Raw genomic sequence first — 20399 nt, 5'->3', positions numbered from 1 at the left:
CAAGTATTCATGCCAAGATATTATAATTAATATATCCATCGTTTTCTTAGTAGAACAATAATAATTTTAAAACTTTAACTATTTAATTCCTGGTATAATTTAAAGGGTCCTAACTGCTGGGAATACTGTTGTGTATTTTTTTGGACATTGCCATAGTTAATTATTTTGATTCTGCGCAAAATTATCAGCCCAATTATGAATAAAAATTCCCCGGGAGTTTTTTCTCTTTTCCTATTTTTCCTATTCAAATTCAATGTTAAAAATAAACAAGTAAGAGAGCTATGTATATTCGGCTGTGCCGAATTTTATATACCCTTCACCAAATTATACTTCAAAATACAATTTTCAAATATCTTTAGGTAAACAAAATTTTTATTCTTTTTCCAGTTGTTTTTTAATTTTTTGGAAATTTTTTTTCCAATTTTTTTTAAATTTTTTTATATTTTAAATTTTAAAATTATTCTTTTTAAATTAAAAAAAAAAAATTTTGGTTTTTTAATTTTTTGTTTTTTACTGAAAAAAAATCGGGTTAAAAAATATTTTTTTCCGATTTTGACCCATTGTAGGTCCAACTTACTATGGTCTTATATACGTCGTTGCAAAGGTCGTTGAAATATCTATCATTAGATATCCATATTGTTTATATTAATGACTTAGTAATCCAGATATACCGAAGATATAAGGGGTCTTCAGAAAATTGATTTCAACAGACGGACATGGTTTAATCGACTCCGCTATCTATAAGGATCCAGACTATATATACTTTATAGGGTCGGAAAATTATATTGTGGAAATTACAAACGGAATTACAAACTTATATATACCCTTCTCAAGTAGGTTTTTGATTTTTTTTTAAGCATATTTTCCAATAATAAATGCATAACACTTTATCAGGCATAAAATAACCACATTTAAATTTTAATAACTTATGTAATTTTCAACCACAAATAATTGTAAGAAATATTATTTGTTGTACTGTTTCTGTCTTTAAAGCACATTGTGGTTTGATGATTGCCAGAAATGTGCATTTTTTAAATCATTGTCATCCTAAAAATTGTTTTCCAAAGAAAATTGCGACACACTCCTACGTATATGTTGTGTTATGTTCGATTCAATTTCAGAAACTGTATGGAACTGGTTGGTTCTGATTATGAATTTGTCTCGTGTTGCCATATGTGGAGATTTGTGCACAAAATCAGGATAGTAAATTTGATTGTGGAACATGTATCCAAATCCAAGTATAGCTTTTATAACGAAATTATTAATTTCAACATCAGTTTTTATGGCGATTCAGTGTTAAAACTTTTTATATTAACATTTTGGACATTGAAAGAATTCCAATAAGAAAATCTAATACATACAAATATTTATTAAACAATATGTGTTAATCCTGCTGAAAAGAACCAGAACCAGCTCACTATAAATGTCATTTCTCCACTATAAATTCTAAGAATATCCTATCGTCTCATTCTGTATATTCTATAAAATTCATAGAGTGCGCGATTTATATTCAAAAGCATTTCTCGTTAAGATTGTGCCACAATAACGTTAAACTCATTTGAACTCTAAAGAATCTAGACATTCACGGACTTAAAACCTCGTAATGAATTGCATGGCTTTTAATATACATACATACAATGTGAGACAATACAATGGAAACTTTTTTGAAAACAATATTAAGTAATTTCAGATTTAAAATATATGACTTATTACTAAATACATACGTATTTCAGTATTTTTAAGCATTAAATTTAAAAAAAATACACATCTCTTATTGGCAAAACAATGGAATAAAGACTAAAACATGATTTTAATATTTGTTTTCGTAATTAAAAAAAATTAAATTTTAAAAACCAAAATGACGATTTTAATACTGGATTGAAGAAAAAACTATCTGTGATAAATATTCAATTAAACAAGTAAGAGTGCTATATTCGGCTGTGCCGAATCTTATATACCCTTCACCAAATTATACTTAAAAATTTAAAATATTTTTAGGTAAACAAAATTTAATTTTTTTTTAGTTGTTTTTTTAATTTTTTGGAAAAAAATTTTTTCGATTGTTATTTTAAATTTTTATTTTTTTAAATTTAATTTTTTTTTTTTTTAAATTTAATTTTTTTTTTAAATTTAAAAATTTTTTTTTTTTAAATTTTAAAAAATTTTTTTTTGGTTTTTTAAATTTTTTTTTTTTTAAAAAAAAAATTCGGGTTAAAAATTTTTTCCCGATTTTGACCCATTGTAGGTCCAACTTACTATGGTCTTATATACGTCGTTGCAAATGTCTTTGAAATATCTATCATTAGATATCCATATTGTCTATATTAATGTCTTAGTAATCCAGATATAGGTAAAAAATCGAGGTTGTCTTGGTTTTTTCCTCATATCTCAGCCATTTGTGGACCGATTTTGCTGATTTTAAATAGCAAAATTCTCGAAAGCATGTCTGACAGAATTATTGAAGATTTGGATCCCGAAGATATCTGAGGTCTTCAGAAAACTGATTTCAACAGACAGACAGACAGACAGACGGACAGACAGACAGACAGACGGACATGGCTTAATCGACTCCGCTATCTATAAGGATCCAGAATATATATACTTTATAGGGTCGGAAATGAAAAATGTAGAAATTACAAACGGAGTGACAAACTTATATATACCCTTCTCACGAAGCTGAAGGGTATAAAAATCATCAGTTTAACAAATTATAACAAAAAAAATCGTTAGACAGGCACATTTTGGAAGAAGACCTCTTCCAACTAATCCAAGACAAGATTGTAAGAAACTTTTAGAAATACAATTTAAGAGGAAAGAGACTGGTTGCATAAAAATTCTTTTTGTATTCCACTCACTATGTGGAATAATAAATCAAAATAACAGTTAAATTTTTGTTTACATTTGGTTTGGTATGACTTTTATTAGTTTTGGTTTTTCTTTAATTCTTTGATGAGAGACAATTACAATTGTGGTCGATTTTAATAACTGTTATCATTCTTCATCTTTTATTTACATTCAATAACATATTTTTTTATTAATTTTTAACAAATTATAAAAAGAACACGATGAATATGAAGTAATGCAAGACTGAGAAGGGTCGAAAAAGTAACAGAATTTCGAAATTTTTTTAAATTTAAATTGTGGAATTTGTAAATGACCAATGAATGGACCACTTCCGAAAAACACTTAACCTACATATCAGGTCAGTCATATTTACGCAAAAATCATTTTGGTTAATTTTTGTATATATCGGTCCATGTTTGACATGTTAAAAATATCATTATTAGGTAAAAGTTTGGGTATTTAAGATTCGACACTGCCTAATATTGTTTTCTAACTTGTTTCTCTTAACCAGTGATATAGCAATACATTGAAAATACATATTTCCAACCAAAACATGAAATTTCAACTGATAACGTGTACTTATCCAATTTTCCTCTAATTTTCAGTATAAGGTTTTAATCTGACAATGACCAATTTTAGACGGGAGCATCGAAAACCGCAAAGTGCAAAATAAGGGCCACCCTAGTGTGCATCCAGAGGCCAGTGATCAGTAATGAACGCTATAAGGTTTCATTGTTATACGATCGTGTCCTCTTCATATACATATCAGGTCAGATTTTTCTGAGTGGTTTCTTTCTCTCATCTTTCTTTAACAATGGGATTAAATTTTACCCCTCGTGAGAAGACTATTGGCATTCTTCTCACGACTGAATTCATTGAAATCTAAGGTGGAGCCAGTATTCCCAAGTTTATCATCTCTGAGCTAAGAGGTCATTATATCCCTAGATAATGTGTATATCACAACGAAAATGGTCCAGGAATGCCTGGTGTCTCCAAAAACCGAAAAGTTTTAATATAACAAAAGAAAACAGAAAAATGTAAAATTAAATTACTTTATTTCGCCGTCCCCCCAAATGACGGCACCCGGCTTCTGGACAATTTTCGATGTGATATACGCAGTATTTAGGTATCTAATGACCTCTTTGCTAGAGAAATTCGCTTTCTGAAGTTTCCTACTCGAAGTTTCCTACTCATTTGCTGAAAACGGATTTGGTATTCCGAGCAGTAGTAATTCAGTCAGGTTTGTTTGGTCATAACAGCTTTTAATGTGAGATTTAATAGGTATTAAAACTCCAAAATAGCTTTGAATTTTGTATTTGAGTGTAATCTCCACTTCATTTGGTTATGATAGCGGGAATTGTTGGATCTTGTAGTGTTCTGAAAATAGTAATACATCCGTTTGCCCGACATTAACAGTGAGGCCTCCAGTAACTGAATTCTTAATTTCAGTCAGGGGATTTGAATTTTCAGATTGTGGACTTGCATTAAAATTTATGTGGCTACACTTGCTATGCCTGACAATGACAATGTATGTGGCCTGTCCAACCAGACACATAGAATGAACGTCTGGAGCTTGAACAACAACAACAGCAACCACACAAAATTCTATAAAACATTTTCACAACACAAAACTTTTAGTTGCTTGCCGGCCTTTGAGTTAAACAGTTCGTTTTTGGTTTGTGGATGCTCTTAAAAATACGATACGAATAGCATCATCATCATCATCACAACAAAATTACATTTTACTGGCGCTTTTTTATTTAATTTAGATTTTGCATAGAGTGGTGATGACAGTGTGTGTATTTTAAATCTATGTGTAGCTGAGTACGAGAATAAAGTGATAAAACGTTTTCGCACGCGAGTCCAACCAAGTAAATCTTTCTCATCTACTATATAGAACCGTGAGTGCAAGTAAAAAAAAAAATAGAAATCAAATATTTATGTGAATTTTGCGAGAATATAAGTTCTCCATTGGCTACTTACATACATAGTTAGATAGTAGATAAATAGATGGATTCCATTTCATCCATTTGAATGATGTGTGCTACTGCTGCGGCTGCCGCTGTTAATTATTTGTTTACATTTTTTTTTGTTGTTGCTGTGTTTTGATTCAATTACCTTCTACTACTTGCTGTGTAAACGCAACGGTTGCTTATTTTGATTGTCTCTTTCGGGTCCGCGTATTGAATGTACCTACGTTTGTAGTTAGCGTTTGTTTGGCCGGTTGCGCGGTCGTTGGGTCGGTCCATCTGTTTGTTTGTTTGGTTGTCAGTCAGCCCAGCAGCGGTAATCATATCATAAACGTAATAAGATTTGCGAAGTGTTGATGACTTTTTGATTTAAACGACTGTATTTATGTGTGTGTCTTGTTGTTGTTGTTTTTAGCATCATTTTCTTCAACGTAAAAAAAAATACGAAAAAATTTAACAAAAAAAAAACGTGAAGTGAAAAGCAACTGAAGAGGAAGTGCAAAAAATACATAACGATTCTAACGGCGCCTAAATTAGGTATGTTAATGTTTAATATTTCACCGCATTTTTGTTTTTAATATCTTCAATACAACACATCTGTTTTGAGTTATGACTGAGGGAAAAACTGTAGGATAACTATTTTGTAAAACAAATTAATATTTAGTGTAGTGTTCGGTATTGGACTTAAATATTGTATTTAAATTAAAATCATTTTAAAATTTCTCATTTTTTTCGCTCTAACGCATTTGCAATTTTAATTTCATATAATTAACAACATATTTTAGGTATTTAAAAATCATTTTTACTGTAGCATTTTAAGAATGTGAGTTTAAAAACAAACAATGTGGCGAATTTTTAAATAAAATGCTATGTGCCTATAAAAAATTGAATTTTTAACACAATTTTAATAAGTAAGTCTTATACTTTGTATACCCACCATCAATATGTGACAATAAAATAATTTTCTGAAATAATGGTTATATGGGGGTCAATTATGTACCGATTCTCACAAAAGTTTGTATAAAGGTTAAGGATCGTATAAAACTTGTTTGACCCGCTTCACATTAGGTAATTTAGTTGCGCAAGTCTCTTGCCCAACATCAAAATAACATCTAATATTTTCTTCTCCTTAACCCGACCTTACCTCTGACATCAACAAACTCAAGAGATTTGCCTAATGTGAAACGGGTCTTTATGTCCAATTTCATCACGATATTAATTATTATAACACAATTATGAATAGTCTGATATGGACTAGGAACAAATGTGCGAGAGAAGTGGTGACACGGAAGATACAGATCGCTCAGCCAAAGAAGTTTGAAGACCAAGAATTGTAGGCATTACTCCATGAAGATTGTTGTATAACCCAACAAGAGCTTGAAATATTATTTATCCGAATACGATTTTGTATGTCAGAAATGCTGCTTGAACGCTATAAAAGAAAATCGTTTTTACACCGAATCATAACGATGAATAATGAATCCATTACGATTGCCCGAAGCGTAAGAGATCATATATGATGCCAGCTTAAACTACGATTTTGTATGTCAGAAATGCTGCTTGAACGCTATAAAAGAAAATCGTTTTTACACCGAATCATAACGATGAATAATGGATCCATTACGATTGCCCGAGGCGTAGGAGATATATGTGATGCCAACTCAAACAGACGAAATCACAGGGAATCTGTACCGAACGCAATATATTTGTTTGACACGTCACATGTTGCAATACCTTTTAAAAACTATTTAGAAAGAAGTGGCTGCGAAGTTTAGCCTCACCCGCCTTATAGTCCAGACCTTGCCCGGTCCGACTCTATTTGTTTCGATCGATGAAGAACGCTCTCTCTCTGGCAAACGCTTCACTTCAGAACACAGTATAAGAAATTGCCTTGATTTGTTCTTTGCCTCAAAAGATGAGCAGTTCTTTTGGCTCGATATCCATATGTTGACAGAAAGATGGGAAAATGTCATAGCTAATAATGGCCAATACTTTATTGGCATATTGCACAAATGTTTCAAAATAAAAGCTAAAAATGTAAAAAAAAATCCAGAATTTTCAAGTCATACACCCAATATTTCCATACTTCTTTTTTGTAATTTTTAATAAAAATGGCTATAGTGAAAATTTCGTAAGACAGGCACTGTAAAAACTCAACATCTGGGAGAAAGTTCACGTAAAACTACTCCAAGAAAAGATCATTTAATAGCAAGAGAATCCCCAGAAGGTTAATATAAAATTGGAAATTTGTTCTCAAACTGTTAGTCAAATGAGGCTGGGCTTGGTCCTGCGAAAAAACTTCTTATTTCTGAAAAAATCCGTACTGCTCGTATAAAACCGAAAGATCCTGAACCTAAGTAAATAATTCTGTGGACTTTTGACAAAACAACTTGAGTGCAGTTTTAAAATTTTTCAAGAGATTTACGCTCTCCTGAAATCCTCCCTTGATCGATAATTATTTTATTATTTGATGAAGAACTTTATTATTTGTCTGAACAAATTATACAAAGCCTTTGAAATTCTTTAAGGACAAACAATAAAATAATTATCTCCTAAAAATTTTAAAATTCCACAAGTAGTTTTGTCAAAAGTGATAGTATTATAAAGAAAATGCGTTAATATACTCTCTGAAATTTCACGCTTATAGTTATATTCACCCAAAGCAAATTAAGTACATAATTAAATAATTTAAAAAAATTAAAATTTTCTATCGAAGTGAAAAATTTGGCGAATCTTTTTTAAAGATTACATTATTCAAATTATTCTGCATATTAATACTGATCGTTCAAGTGGTATTCTTACAACATTTTGTTCTATGGGTTATCAGCAGTAATAGTTTAAAAGTTATTTGTTTATTTAAATAATCAGTGGCGCGAAAACAGATATACCTTTCAATCGTATTTAAATTTTAATAAACAAATAAACGATGATCTTTGCAAAACAAATAATCCACACACAATATTAAAATGTATTTATTTAATTAATATCTAATTCTTTTAAATCTCCCCCACTGCTTTGAATGATAGAATTGTTGGGTGAGAAAACATCACTTCATTCAATATGTTTGGTTTTTGCAAAATTTTATGTATTCTTATTCCGTATGGAATATTTTGTTTAACATCATGTTGTGTTTTTTTTTTTGTGTAAAAAAAAACTTAAATAATTGAGGATTACAATAAAAATGAAAGAAATATTAAACCAATTAAATATTTAAAATTATTACACACATGTGTGTGCCGGTTTATGGCCAACTACAACTTATTTCAACGAATGAATGCAATAAATTTCAAATATTTATGTATGATTAAATAAAAATATATGAAAAATACAAACTAATTTTAATGAAACAATTGTATTAACAGACACATTTTTATGTTAATTTTATGATACATAAATCGTCAGTGATATTGAAGTAATGAAATCAGGATTCAGGATATAATTTTGTTTTACTAAAAAATTAAATAAAATAAAACGAATGTAAACTTAAACTGAAATAATTTTTTGATAACATGTGATTTATTTAAATCTTCATGCTTTAGAGATGTTCCATTTGCATGTTTTAAGTGTTTTTCTATTGCTGTGCTAATTAAGTAATCAACACTGTATGTATAATAATTTGACTGTTACTATTTAAAATATTCTAAATAAATATATGTATGTACTTTGTATTATTCATCAGCCATTGACGGGAATACGTAGTATGTATGTACGTTTAGTAGCTGCCTCCTCAACATTACGTTCAGTTTATAGTTTATATTTATGTAGACAATGTTGAACAAACATTTAAACGTTTTGTATTATTTAATTATACGACTAAAAAAAATTATTTTCTTTTTATTGGTTCATTATTCTAATTTCAGATACTGTGTGAAGTAAAAGTGTTTAATTTTTTTTTTTTCAAAAACGTTTAATAACACAGGCCAACAAATTTTGAAATCTGAGACCAGAGTAGTACAATTTTCTAAATGTTTGAGCTGCGCTGAATCCGACTTCAGGTTTTCGAGGTATATTAGCCTAAAGTTTGAAGAAACCCCATTTTTTCGCCACATTTGAAGCGCGAATTCACCTTTATTTATAAAATTTTGTATGTCGTCTGAATAAATAAAAGTTAACATCTGTTCTATCGTGTTCCTTCTTTGAGATATCTTAACCTAAAGTTTAAAAAACCCGGTTTTTCGATATATTCATGGTATTTTCGCTTTGAATACAAAAAATTAAATTTTTCGCCTTTATTATACCCTTCTAACGAAGGTTTGTAATTTCCTCAATATAATTTTACGACCACATTTGAAGCGCGAATTCACCTTTATTTATAAAATTTTGTATGTCGTCTGAATAAATAAAAGTTAACATCTGTTCTATCGTGTTCCTTCTTTGAGATATCTTAACCTAAAGTTTAAAAAAACCGGTTTTTCGATATATTCATGATATTTTCGCTTTGAATACAAAAAATTAAATTTTTCGCCTTTATTATACCCTTCTAACGAAGGTTTGTAATTTCCTCAATATAATTTTACGACCCTATAAAGTATATATATTCTGGATCCTTATAGATTGCGGAGTCGATTAAGCCATGTCTGTCTGTCCGTCTATCGGTTGAAATCAACTTTCCGAATCCCTCAAATAACTTACATACATGATTCATACAGCAATATCTACGGAATTCTTCCGGCTCGGTTACTATTTAAAATTGAGAAAATCGGTCCACAAGTGGCTGATATATAAGGACCAGGACAACCTCGATTTTTTTTACCTATTTTTGACCTATATCTGGATTAATAAGTTATTAATATAGACAATATGGATATCTAATGATAGATATTTCAAAGACCTTTGCAACGACGTATATAAGACCATATGTTGGACCTACAATGGGTCAAAGTTTATTTTGAAGTATAATTTGATGAAGGGCATATAAGATTCGGTACAGCCGTATATAGTTCTCTTACATGTTTTACAGTGAATTTGTAAGAATGTTGTAATCATATTGTTTCCCATCAAAATTATTTTTGAATTGTTTGTATATCTCTACTAGGGTGATCGACCCGGTTTTTAATAACCGGTTATTACCGATTTTTTTGGTTTCTGTTTTTTTGAAAAGCTCACATTTCGAATATCGAAGAATCCGGATTTTTTTCTTCGAATACCCGGTTTTTTTAAAGTGTGTTTTTATGAGTTTTAGTGTATTAAAAACTTTAAAAAATATTTAAAATCCAAAAAACTTTTTTAAAACAAATACTCCAACTATTTTCGAATAGTTTTTATGTTTATATAAATGTCACAAGCGATCTGGAAAGCTTAAAATCGTACTCAATACTTTGTTAACTACAGTGGTGGCCAGGAATTTAAGACAAAAATTGTTTGCTAAATTCTACGTGATTGTCAATTATTTTTTCAAATATTTCCACAAATATGTATGCATGAGGACTGTTTTAACACACAAGTGTGTTTTATTCGACTGTGTCAATTCACAAATATTCACCACGAACATATAAAATTTTTCTACAACTTGACCAAAATTTTTTTTTTTAAATAAACGTATTTTCTCACATTGATATCATTATAATATTATTATTATAAAATATTCGGACCAAATTTCGTATTTTTAGTTCCATTAGTTTCGGTCATATCATGTTATTAACAGCGGATGTTCGCTCAGGTGGATCAACGTATTTCCACATATCTTTGTCCATATATGTTTTACCGATTTTTCCAAACATTTTTCAGAAACTAGAAACATTAATAATAAATTTCATACCTTAGAGGTCCTTTTATTTTGGCTCAATCGCACTTAAAATTCAGTTGATGAAAAAAATTCAAGTATTTGTCTTAAATTGGTGGCCAACACTGTATATGTCCTACAAGTACATTGAGAAAAATCATTTTCAATGTCTAGCTTTATAAAAACAAAAGAAAAAAATCGAGATATTTTTTTTGGCCAATTTATGTTTCTAAAAACCTAACGTAGTTGTTGACATTAGCAATTAAATAAAATTCATAAAATATCAACACTCACTTTTAGAAAAAAATAAATTTTATTTTCAGCATGGTTCAAATTTGATCCGGAAACCTTGTGAAGGTTAAATGAAATAATCAAAATTAGGATTAAAAAGTTTTTAATAATTTTTTAATCAAAAAGGCTTATGTTTTGTTATATGATCTCATTTTTGTTGTGTTATGTTTTTCAATGAACTGTTTTTTTTTTAATAAATAAATCTTTTTTTCTTCTTATATCTATGTGTTTCAATATGTTTCGATAAAAACCGGTTAAACAGTTATTATTAAAAAACCGAAACCGGTTTATATTAAATTACAATTTTTCGAAGAAACCGAAAACCGGTTTCTAAAAAATGTCGAAGAATCGATCACCCTAATCTCTACTATACTCTGTATATGTATCTGACAGGTTCAAGACTAACACAGGACCACGACAAAAAATTTACTTCATTCATGTTTTCTAAATACAGTAAAACCTTGATAATCCGAAGGGCGTTAATCCGGATTATTCGGTAATCCGGACACCAGTTTTCATTGCATTGTGTACTCTATAATCCGGATTGATTGCATATTTATAACTTTATAATCCGGATTTCATACAAACTTTGGAAAAAAGTTTGCACAATTCTCGACGAACAACATTGAATGACTTTTTTATTTTAACAAGCAAAACAAATAGCTTTACTATATTTTTTTTGTTATTTTCTTAAATTGTTGAATTGAAATATATTAATACTTTTTTATAAAATGTACATACATACTATATTTTTTTTAAATGCAACCATTTATTTAAATGATACGTACATAAATATAATATATCATTAGATATGTGTTTTAAAATCATTTTTAATACAAGATAATCCGGATTAAGGTCTGCAATCAATTATCCGGATTATCAAGGTTTTACTGTATATTTTTTAATTCGCGCTATTATAACGTCTCGGATATGGCGAAAACGGGATTACTACAAGCTTTATGTGAAGGAGAAATTCTGAGGTCAGATTCGGTTTCAGAGCAACTCAAACTATTAAAAAAAGTTCCTAGGTTTTTTCAAATTTTGTCGGCCTGTGTTATTATTTTAAAAAAAATATGTATATTTACATTCAATTTGCATTTAATAGTTAGAATGCAATTACAGTAACCTTTTAGATCAAAGTTCTGCTTAGAATAATGAATTAGCAATTTTTTATTTAGATAAATTTCTTCGGTATCTTTGACTTAGTGTACAATGGTAATAAGTTCACTTTTTTATGATAATTTTGAATTTAATCTTAGTACATATTGAGAGTATGACTGCTTTTTTGCAAAATTTTATGACTTTTGCACTTCACTGTATATGTTTGTTTGTTAATTTTTTTGTTCTCGTAGAGATCCCGCCGTCATTCATATATGTTATTCATTGCATTTGTATATGAGTTGGTATGAATTGTATATTAATTGACCACAGCTGTCACAACAGTTTTTTAACCTTTAAAATTGAATTATTGTCTTTTTGGAAAAATGGAAAATGAATAAACTTGTTAGTAGGCCATCATGTATTTATTCGTTGATAACACAATAAACTTGTATGTATGAACTTTATTTAATGGCCCAGCTGATCATAACTTTAAGACATTCTCAAACACGGGTGCAAGGCAATAGGGATAGACAGAGCATATCGTCAATGTCATTTTCGAACAAGTGTTGCAAACATTATTAAATAAAGTTCATATAATGAAATGGGCATGTCTTTAAGGCATCCTCAATGCCGGGTACCATACAATAAACAATTCTTTATTTTAGTTATTTTAGGGATACACATTATCGATCAAGTGTTTCAAACATTATTTAATACAACCGTTTGGTCATGCCTTTCATATTGTCGTTAATATGGTTTAAAAGAAAATAAACTACAGCTCTTTGTAGCTCATCTAGTCATTAACGAATATTAGCGACAACAAAATCATATTTATAATGATTGGAAATCAAACACCTTCATGTTAAAATCAACTTTCCTTAGGCCACAAATATTTCAAAGACCTTTCCAACGACGTATACAACGCCATAGTAATTCGGACATACAATGCGTCAAAATCGGGAAACAGTTTTTTTACATAACATATTTTATGGTTAATACTGTTTAAAAACTTGTAAACATTTTGAAATGGTAATGGTTTCTCTGCGTGTGGTGATGATGGATATATTCCAAATTGTATTTCATATGTAATTAAGTCTACAACAAAGTCACAATCTTCGTTGGACTAGTAGATCTTGCATCCAAATCCTGGTTTACAGACACCACCTAAAACCATGTTTGGACCTTTGATAATTTTGCTAAACCAAAAAATATAAAAAACAATATTTTTTAACAAACCAAACTTAATTTTCTAAGGCGTTTTATTATTTATTATTTACATAGTTTTGTTTAACAAAATAATTAGCAGATTAGTTAATGAGCATGTGGTTTATAAATAGTTTAAATATCTGTATTTCAAAAAGTCATTAAAATGTAAAATTAAACTAAAATAATAAAATACAAATGTTTAAACAACAGCTGGCGGATTTATGGTATTACTCATCTCAATACTGATTCTTTTTTACACATTTTAAATTAGTCAAACTATCTGACCGTTTAAATTCAAACATCTAATTTTGTTTAATCTTTAAGGAACAAACATACATACATAGATGATCTTGTATTGTAATAAATACGAGAGGTAATTAAAGAGTGACAAACCAAATGGGTAAATCCGTGTATTAAAAGTATAAACTATGTGACACTATAAATATGTGACACTATAAATATGTGACACTACTAGTCAATGAGAGTAAGGATTTCGGTATTGTAGAACAAGAGTGGGGTGTTTATACTGGCAAACTTATTTCTGCAACTGTGGTTCCAAATCAAAATCTAGGTGGACAAAATTATGAAAATCGGTATCTTCAGAATTTGGAAAAACTAGGTTTTTTCGGAAGCTGACAATCTGCTCTCCTCCAATACAAATGGGTTTTTCAATTGAACATTTCGTTTTCTCGACAGAAGCGCCAGAAGTTCAATAAATTTTGAATCATATTTTCGTTAATTTTTTTTTAATATTTTACTGCTTTACTAAATTAGATATACACATCTGCTCAAAATAATAGATACACCTAATTGGAAAAAATTTAAATGGCGGTAACATTGAAAATTTCCTCGCAAGCGTTAAGAATACATCATATTATTAAAATTTCTATCTGGCAATGTCATGTCAGTCAAAAATCTGGCAACTATTTGCTTTCATGTTGATTTTTAAAAACGAATTTATTTGAATTACAAAAAATTATTTGCTCATAAAAATAGATACACATCAGTAATTTGTAATTTGTTTATATACAATTTTTTTTTTGTGCAATTTTTTGTTCCTATTTACGTGAAACAGTAAGTATAATTTAAATTTTAGCAACAATTTTATAAAAAATAGGACTCTTTTGAAGAAAATGGGACGAAATCATCATTGTACCGAAGATGAGAAAAAAATTGTTCAAACGATGAGAAATCAAGGAAAATCATTACGGGAAATAGCAAAGAGCATAGGAAGATCTTTACATTTTGTCCAAAATGCTTTATCTAAAAAACAAAAAAGAGAAACTCGCGGTAGACCAAAGAAAACCAGTCCAGAAACAGATAGGCGGATCGTCCTTATGGTTAAAAAAGACCCTTTCATATCATCGAAAGCTATTTCTGCGGAGCTATGTAACGAAATCAGTCCACAAACAGTTCGTCGTCGTCTTTTACAAGCTAAATTGCCGGGAAGAATTGCCAGAAAAGTGCCACTAATGCGCCAAAAAAATATCAAGACAAGATTAGAATTTGCTAAAGAGCACTTACAATGGTCCGGGTGTGAAGGCGAAAAAAAATGGAGAAATATTTTATGGAGCGACGAAACAAAAATAAATTTGTTTGGAAACGACTGCCAAAGAAATGTACGCCGACCAAAAGGAAAAGAATTCCACGTTAAATTTACAAAAAAGACGGTAAAACATGGCGGGGGAAACATAATGGTTTGGGGTTGCTTTTCATGGAATGGTGTTGGTCCGATATTCCGAATAGAAGATACCATGAATGCTAGTGGGTATAGAGACATATTGGAAAACGTAATGCTTCCATATGCATCGGAAAATATGCCATTAATATGGACATTCCAGCAGGACAACGACCCAAAACATAGTTCAAGATTAGTTAAAAACTGGTTCATGGAGAATAACGTACCTGTTTTAAGCTGGCCCAGCCAATCCCCTGATTTAAACCCAATAGAAAACTTGTGGAGTGAATTAAAGATAAGGCTTTCGAAGGAAGTTTTCAAAAATAAAGACGATTTGTGGGAGAAAACGCAAAAAATATGGTACGAGATTCCATTGGAGAAGTGTCAGAACTTGATATCCAGTATGCCCAGAAGAGTGGAGTTTTACAAAACAAAGGTATATACTGGATACTAGCTTTACTTTAATAATAAACTAATTTTTTTAAGATAAAATTTATTAGCTTTTGTTTAATAAGAATTTTTAAAAATGTATCTATTATTATGAGCACCAAATTTTTCGAAATTTAAGAAATTTAATTTACTTTATAATATTTATTATTAATTATGAAATATTTTGTTTTTGTTTTTTACTCTCCTTTTAACTATAAATAAAAATCGACTGAATTTTTTTTATAATTTTACAATATACCATTATTTTTTTTCGTTTTTAAAAAATAAATTTTGGTGTATCTATTATTTTGAGCAGATGTGTATCTCAATGGTTTTACCATATAGAAATGCATACTTCAAAACATAGATAAACATTGATATAGGCTTTTATTAAATGTATATCTTATATTTATGGGCCTCTCCATTTTCCTGTTATAGTCCTTTAAACTTGGTTCTCAAATATACTGATATTTTTTTTCTAGGAATGTTATATAAAAAAAAGACCGTTGAAGCCCATCCAATGACTAATACATCATTTAAAGAAACTTCTGGGGAATGTCTTTGTAAAAAATTGTAGCACCCGCCGAAATACTTTTTTTTTAATTTTTACGGAATGAAATTTTTAGAAATATTTCTTTATTTATTATTGATTTTTATATATCTAGACCCTACTGTAACTTGAAATATAGTAAATACAGATCTTTTTAATAATTTAGTTTCAGAAAGACATGAAAACGTATTTTTTTTTAATTTTTTATTAATGTTTTTTATATGTATATCTAGACCATACTGTAACTTGAAAAAAAAGTTTATATTGATCTTTTAAAGTTTTTTTTTGGAATCGGAGACACCAATTCTATATACAAAGAGCGCCAACTAATTTCGTCCACCTAGATTTTGATTTGGAACCACAGTGCGGTGTTCCAAATTCCGCCAAAGTTTAAGACAACAAGAATCTGGGGAACAACCAATAAATTCAAAATAAGATACGAAAAAGCTCTTGAAAATTTCCAGGATATTCCTTTGTCCCGAAACCTGGAACTATTGACTAATATATTGAGTAAATGACATAAAAATGTGGGATTTTTTAAAATTTTTAACATTTATTTTGAAACATTAGGCACGGTTTGGACTATAAGGCGGGTGAGGCCAAACTTTCCCTATGATGCACAGTGTGGTAGATCGCAAATCTAACTGGACAAAATTAATAAATCACGTTGGGTTCACTTCTCACTTATGAATCATATAAAAAATGAGTTCAAATATATAAACTATTATAAAAAACCAACTTTTTTTTCGCAATGTATTTTGGGAGTTTTTCGTTCAATTCTTCAAAAATTTTCTTTGGTGAAAAGTAGAAGTCATACTGGAAAAGTGAAAAAATTTATGGCGGTCGCAAGAATGCGCAAGATGTTTTTGATTTACCTTGAAGTGAACACTTTAAAGATTAACTGAAATATAGTTTTACACCGGAACTATCCGGAATAAACAGCTTTAACTCTACTTGAAAAAAGGAAATATTTTATGTTTTCTTTGTGTAGGTCATACTGGAAAAGTGAAAAAAATGTATGGCGGTCGCAAAAATGCGCAAGATGTTTTTGATTTACCTTAAAGTGAACACTTGACAGATTAACCCAAATATAGTTTTACAGCGGAACTATGCGGAATAAACAGCTTTAACTCTACTTGAAAAATCTCACAAAAAAAATTTTTTTTTAATAGTTACAATGGAAATAATTAAATGAAAATTGTTGCATATTTCCTTGAAATAGACCTTAATAATAATATAAAAAAATTATGACAATAAAACCACCGTAGCCTTTTTAATCATAAACCAAAGTCACACAAAAAATACACTTCTCTTTGAAATCTTAATGTACCTGTTGACAACAACTGACTTTAAAGCTAAGTTTTTCCTAATCGGAGCTAAAAACCAAAAAAACAAAACATGAATTACAGTTCCCTATTGTATTGAGAAGCTCATTAAATGATCAGAAGGAATGTTGCTAGACATTTATTTTTTAATTTTGTCCAGCAAGATTTGTGATTTACCACAGTGTGTGATGGTTGGCCAGATTTCAGCAGTTCATAATAGATAGAACCCTTTTTCTCCCACCAAATATAGAGAATTAACTTAGCGTCATGGACTTTGGCTTAGGTGTTGATTCGGCTGGTTGGCCGGTCGATCACTTATGTATGTTTCGGGCTATTGTTATGGATCCATTTTTTATCGCAAGTAATGATCCGATGCAAAAATGATTTTCATTATAGCGTTAAAGCATCATTTCGAAATCGTCTTTCACGCTCCAAATAATTTTTTTATATACGAAATTCATTTCACCAAATTTTGTTATGATCGGTTCATAATTAGTCATAGCTCCCATAAAGACCCGCTTCCGAAAATCACTTTAACATGCATAAATCTCTTAAAAATGTTGGTATACACACAAAATTCAACATAAATAACTTTCATATAGACATATATCACACGACCCAATTTCATGGTGATCGGTCCATAATTGGTCATAGCTCCCACTTCCGAAAATCACTCACGAATATAAATTATTGAAATTTTAAAAGAAAATTGTTTTTGAACATTTGCTTAGTGTAGGGAATGGTCGGACTTGACCGACCATGATTTTTTACATGTTTTAAATTAAAGAAGTAAAGCAAAACTTCCCGCATATGACGCTTGGTTGTGACAAAATTCGACATTTTCAAAGCAAAAAAAATAAATTTGGTGTTTACACTATAATGTTCAATAACTAAGTGAGAATAAGTGACAGATTTCTACCCTTCATAATTTCATATAAAATATTAAAAACATTTTTAAGTCATATGCCCAAGATTATATCGGTTACGGTATTTTTGTTATTTCGATAGCTTAACGGTAGTCGCGCAAAATCAATTCATTCTTAGAATTTTTAAAATATTGAAATTCAACAAATTCCTTTGAAAGTCTGTTATCCACAAATTGCGCAGCAAAAACTTGATAATGTCTTGCAATTACACAATGAGTTACTTTTCAATCACTGCTACTTACCATCTGCATTACTTAAAAGTAGTCGTATAATGACGTGAAATGCCGGGAATTCCGCAAAAATTTCAATCTCGAAATCCCGGGAAATTGTGCTGTGATGTTTTTGGAACTTGATGCAGAAGAATCATACAACAAAAAATATTTAACCCAAACCAGTTCCAAAAACTCGTGAATGTTCAGGTCTGTCACAGAATTCTATTCCGATCGAAAGTGGAATTTTTTCACAAAGAGTAAAAAGAAAATGTTTGAAATAAAACCAATTAAAGTTTTTTTTTAAAGTAAATTTTTACTGAATTTTTTATTTGTATCCAATTAGATTTTAAAACCAAAGACATTTTTTAGATTTTTAACGAAGTCTACATTCTTAAAATTTAATAAATTTCAAAATGAATCCCTATTTCCCGGGAAATGAAAAAGTGCGGGAAAAGAAAAACTCTAGTAGAAATAGTATTGTGTAAGTGGTGGAGTTCCAGAATTTAGCATTTTAATGCATTACTTGGCAATGAATGTTTTTGCTGGTTGTTTTCACATCCTGTTAGATATAGCAAAAAACAGAATTCCCACATTTCTGATTTGGTTTCACATTATTTTCTAGATTTATAAATGTTCTAAATGCAATTAAACTAAAAAAAACATAGTTTACCCTAAAAATAGCAAGGAAATCAAATTTAATCGAAACAGGAAATTACACTATAATGTTACAATTCATTATTCTTGACAAATATAATACTTACACATTTTTGTATTGTTATTTTTTTTTAAAGGATTTTTGAGACTATAGAGAAGAGAAGTACAAGTGTAGAATTTTTTTTATGCGGTTGTGGTGGGTTATTTGTAATTTGGTATACAATTTCCCTAAGGTAATTGAAACTTTATTAACCCCCACTTGTAGTAACTAATTAAGAAACCTAAAGTACAACCAACAACTTAAGTAATAGTAAATATGTACATACGGATTTTGTACATACATATTTGCGAACATACATATAATTATCGTACTCGCATATAAGATATAAATAGGAGCTTGGAAATGTAACATTATTTTGTGGTAGTATTTCTTACCCGCAGCTACTCGTTAAAGGTATAAGATTTCAAAAATTCACAAACCGAAACAGAAACTGTTACGGCAGTAGCAAAAACAACCGAAATGTTTGGATAGCAGGATGGATTTTCTTTGTATTGCCATAGTTAAGAGGTTTTGCATAATCATAATAATGACAACGTGATTAAAATTAATTGTCAAACTAAAAATTGTTATTCGAATATAAACAAGTCCTCATAAAAGGAAGTGAAACAGAGTTTTATTGACATTATTGGCAGTTGTGGTTTTTATTATTCTTAAACTAAATTTTATTATTAAAAATTATTTAGTTTGAGTGAAATCAATACTTGATTGTTTGTTCTCTAATGCTTAGGGGTGTTTTTTTGATGTTCAAATTATTCGATTTAACGAAAATTCACACAGAGAACCTATCCTGTTTCACTAAAAGTAGCATGTGGTGGTCTTTGTTGATATTATAATATGAAATAATACGAGGACATTCGAAAAAGTTGTTTTCAGAAAGATTGATTCTGGCAACTACTAGCTTTCATTAAATATTTTTTTTTTAATTTTAATTTAATTTCAAGAACAATCCACGTACTTTGAAGATAGGTAAATATTTAAAGTTGTAAAAGGTCAAGGACTTGGAACATCAATAGACTTTAAAAATATTGTATTTGTAACTATCAGCTACAGTGGGTCAACGTTTTTGTGAAACGTTCCCAAATATTAACCGATTTTAAGAATTCTGAAATGTGCTAAGAAAGATGACGGAAATATATTTCGGTGCTAATAATTTTAATGGGTGTATGACTTAAAAATGCGTCATATGCGGGAAGTTTTGCTTTACTTCTTTAATTTGAAACAAGTAAGAAAGTATGGTCGGTCAAGCCCGACCATATAATACCCTACACTAAGTAAAAGAGCAAAAACATTTGTCTTTTAAAATTTCAATAATTTATATTTTTGATTGATTTTCGGAAGTGGGCCTTATATGGGAGCTATGACCAATTATGGACCGATCACCATGAAATTGGGTCGTGTGATTTATGTCTATATGAAAGTTAACTATGTTG

General features: G+C 29.6%; 1 protein-coding gene across 1 annotated transcript in view; it reads left to right on the top strand.

Moving 5' to 3' along the window:
* Positions 1-4549: 4549 nt before the first annotated feature.
* superdeath (Suppressor of ER stress-induced death) overlaps positions 4550-20399 on the top strand; it is a 41045-nt gene continuing 25195 nt past the window's right edge. The window contains exons 1-2 of the mRNA XM_065516336.1: positions 4550-4745; positions 5230-5351. The gene's annotated coding sequence lies outside the window, so the exon portion shown is untranslated. The remainder of the gene's footprint in view (positions 4746-5229; positions 5352-20399) is intronic.

Source organism: Calliphora vicina, chromosome 1 (genome assembly GCF_958450345.1).
Source record: "Calliphora vicina chromosome 1, idCalVici1.1, whole genome shotgun sequence".
Taxonomy (NCBI): Eukaryota; Metazoa; Arthropoda; class Insecta; order Diptera; family Calliphoridae; genus Calliphora; species Calliphora vicina.
This window is presented reverse-complemented; position numbering and strand designations above follow the sequence as displayed.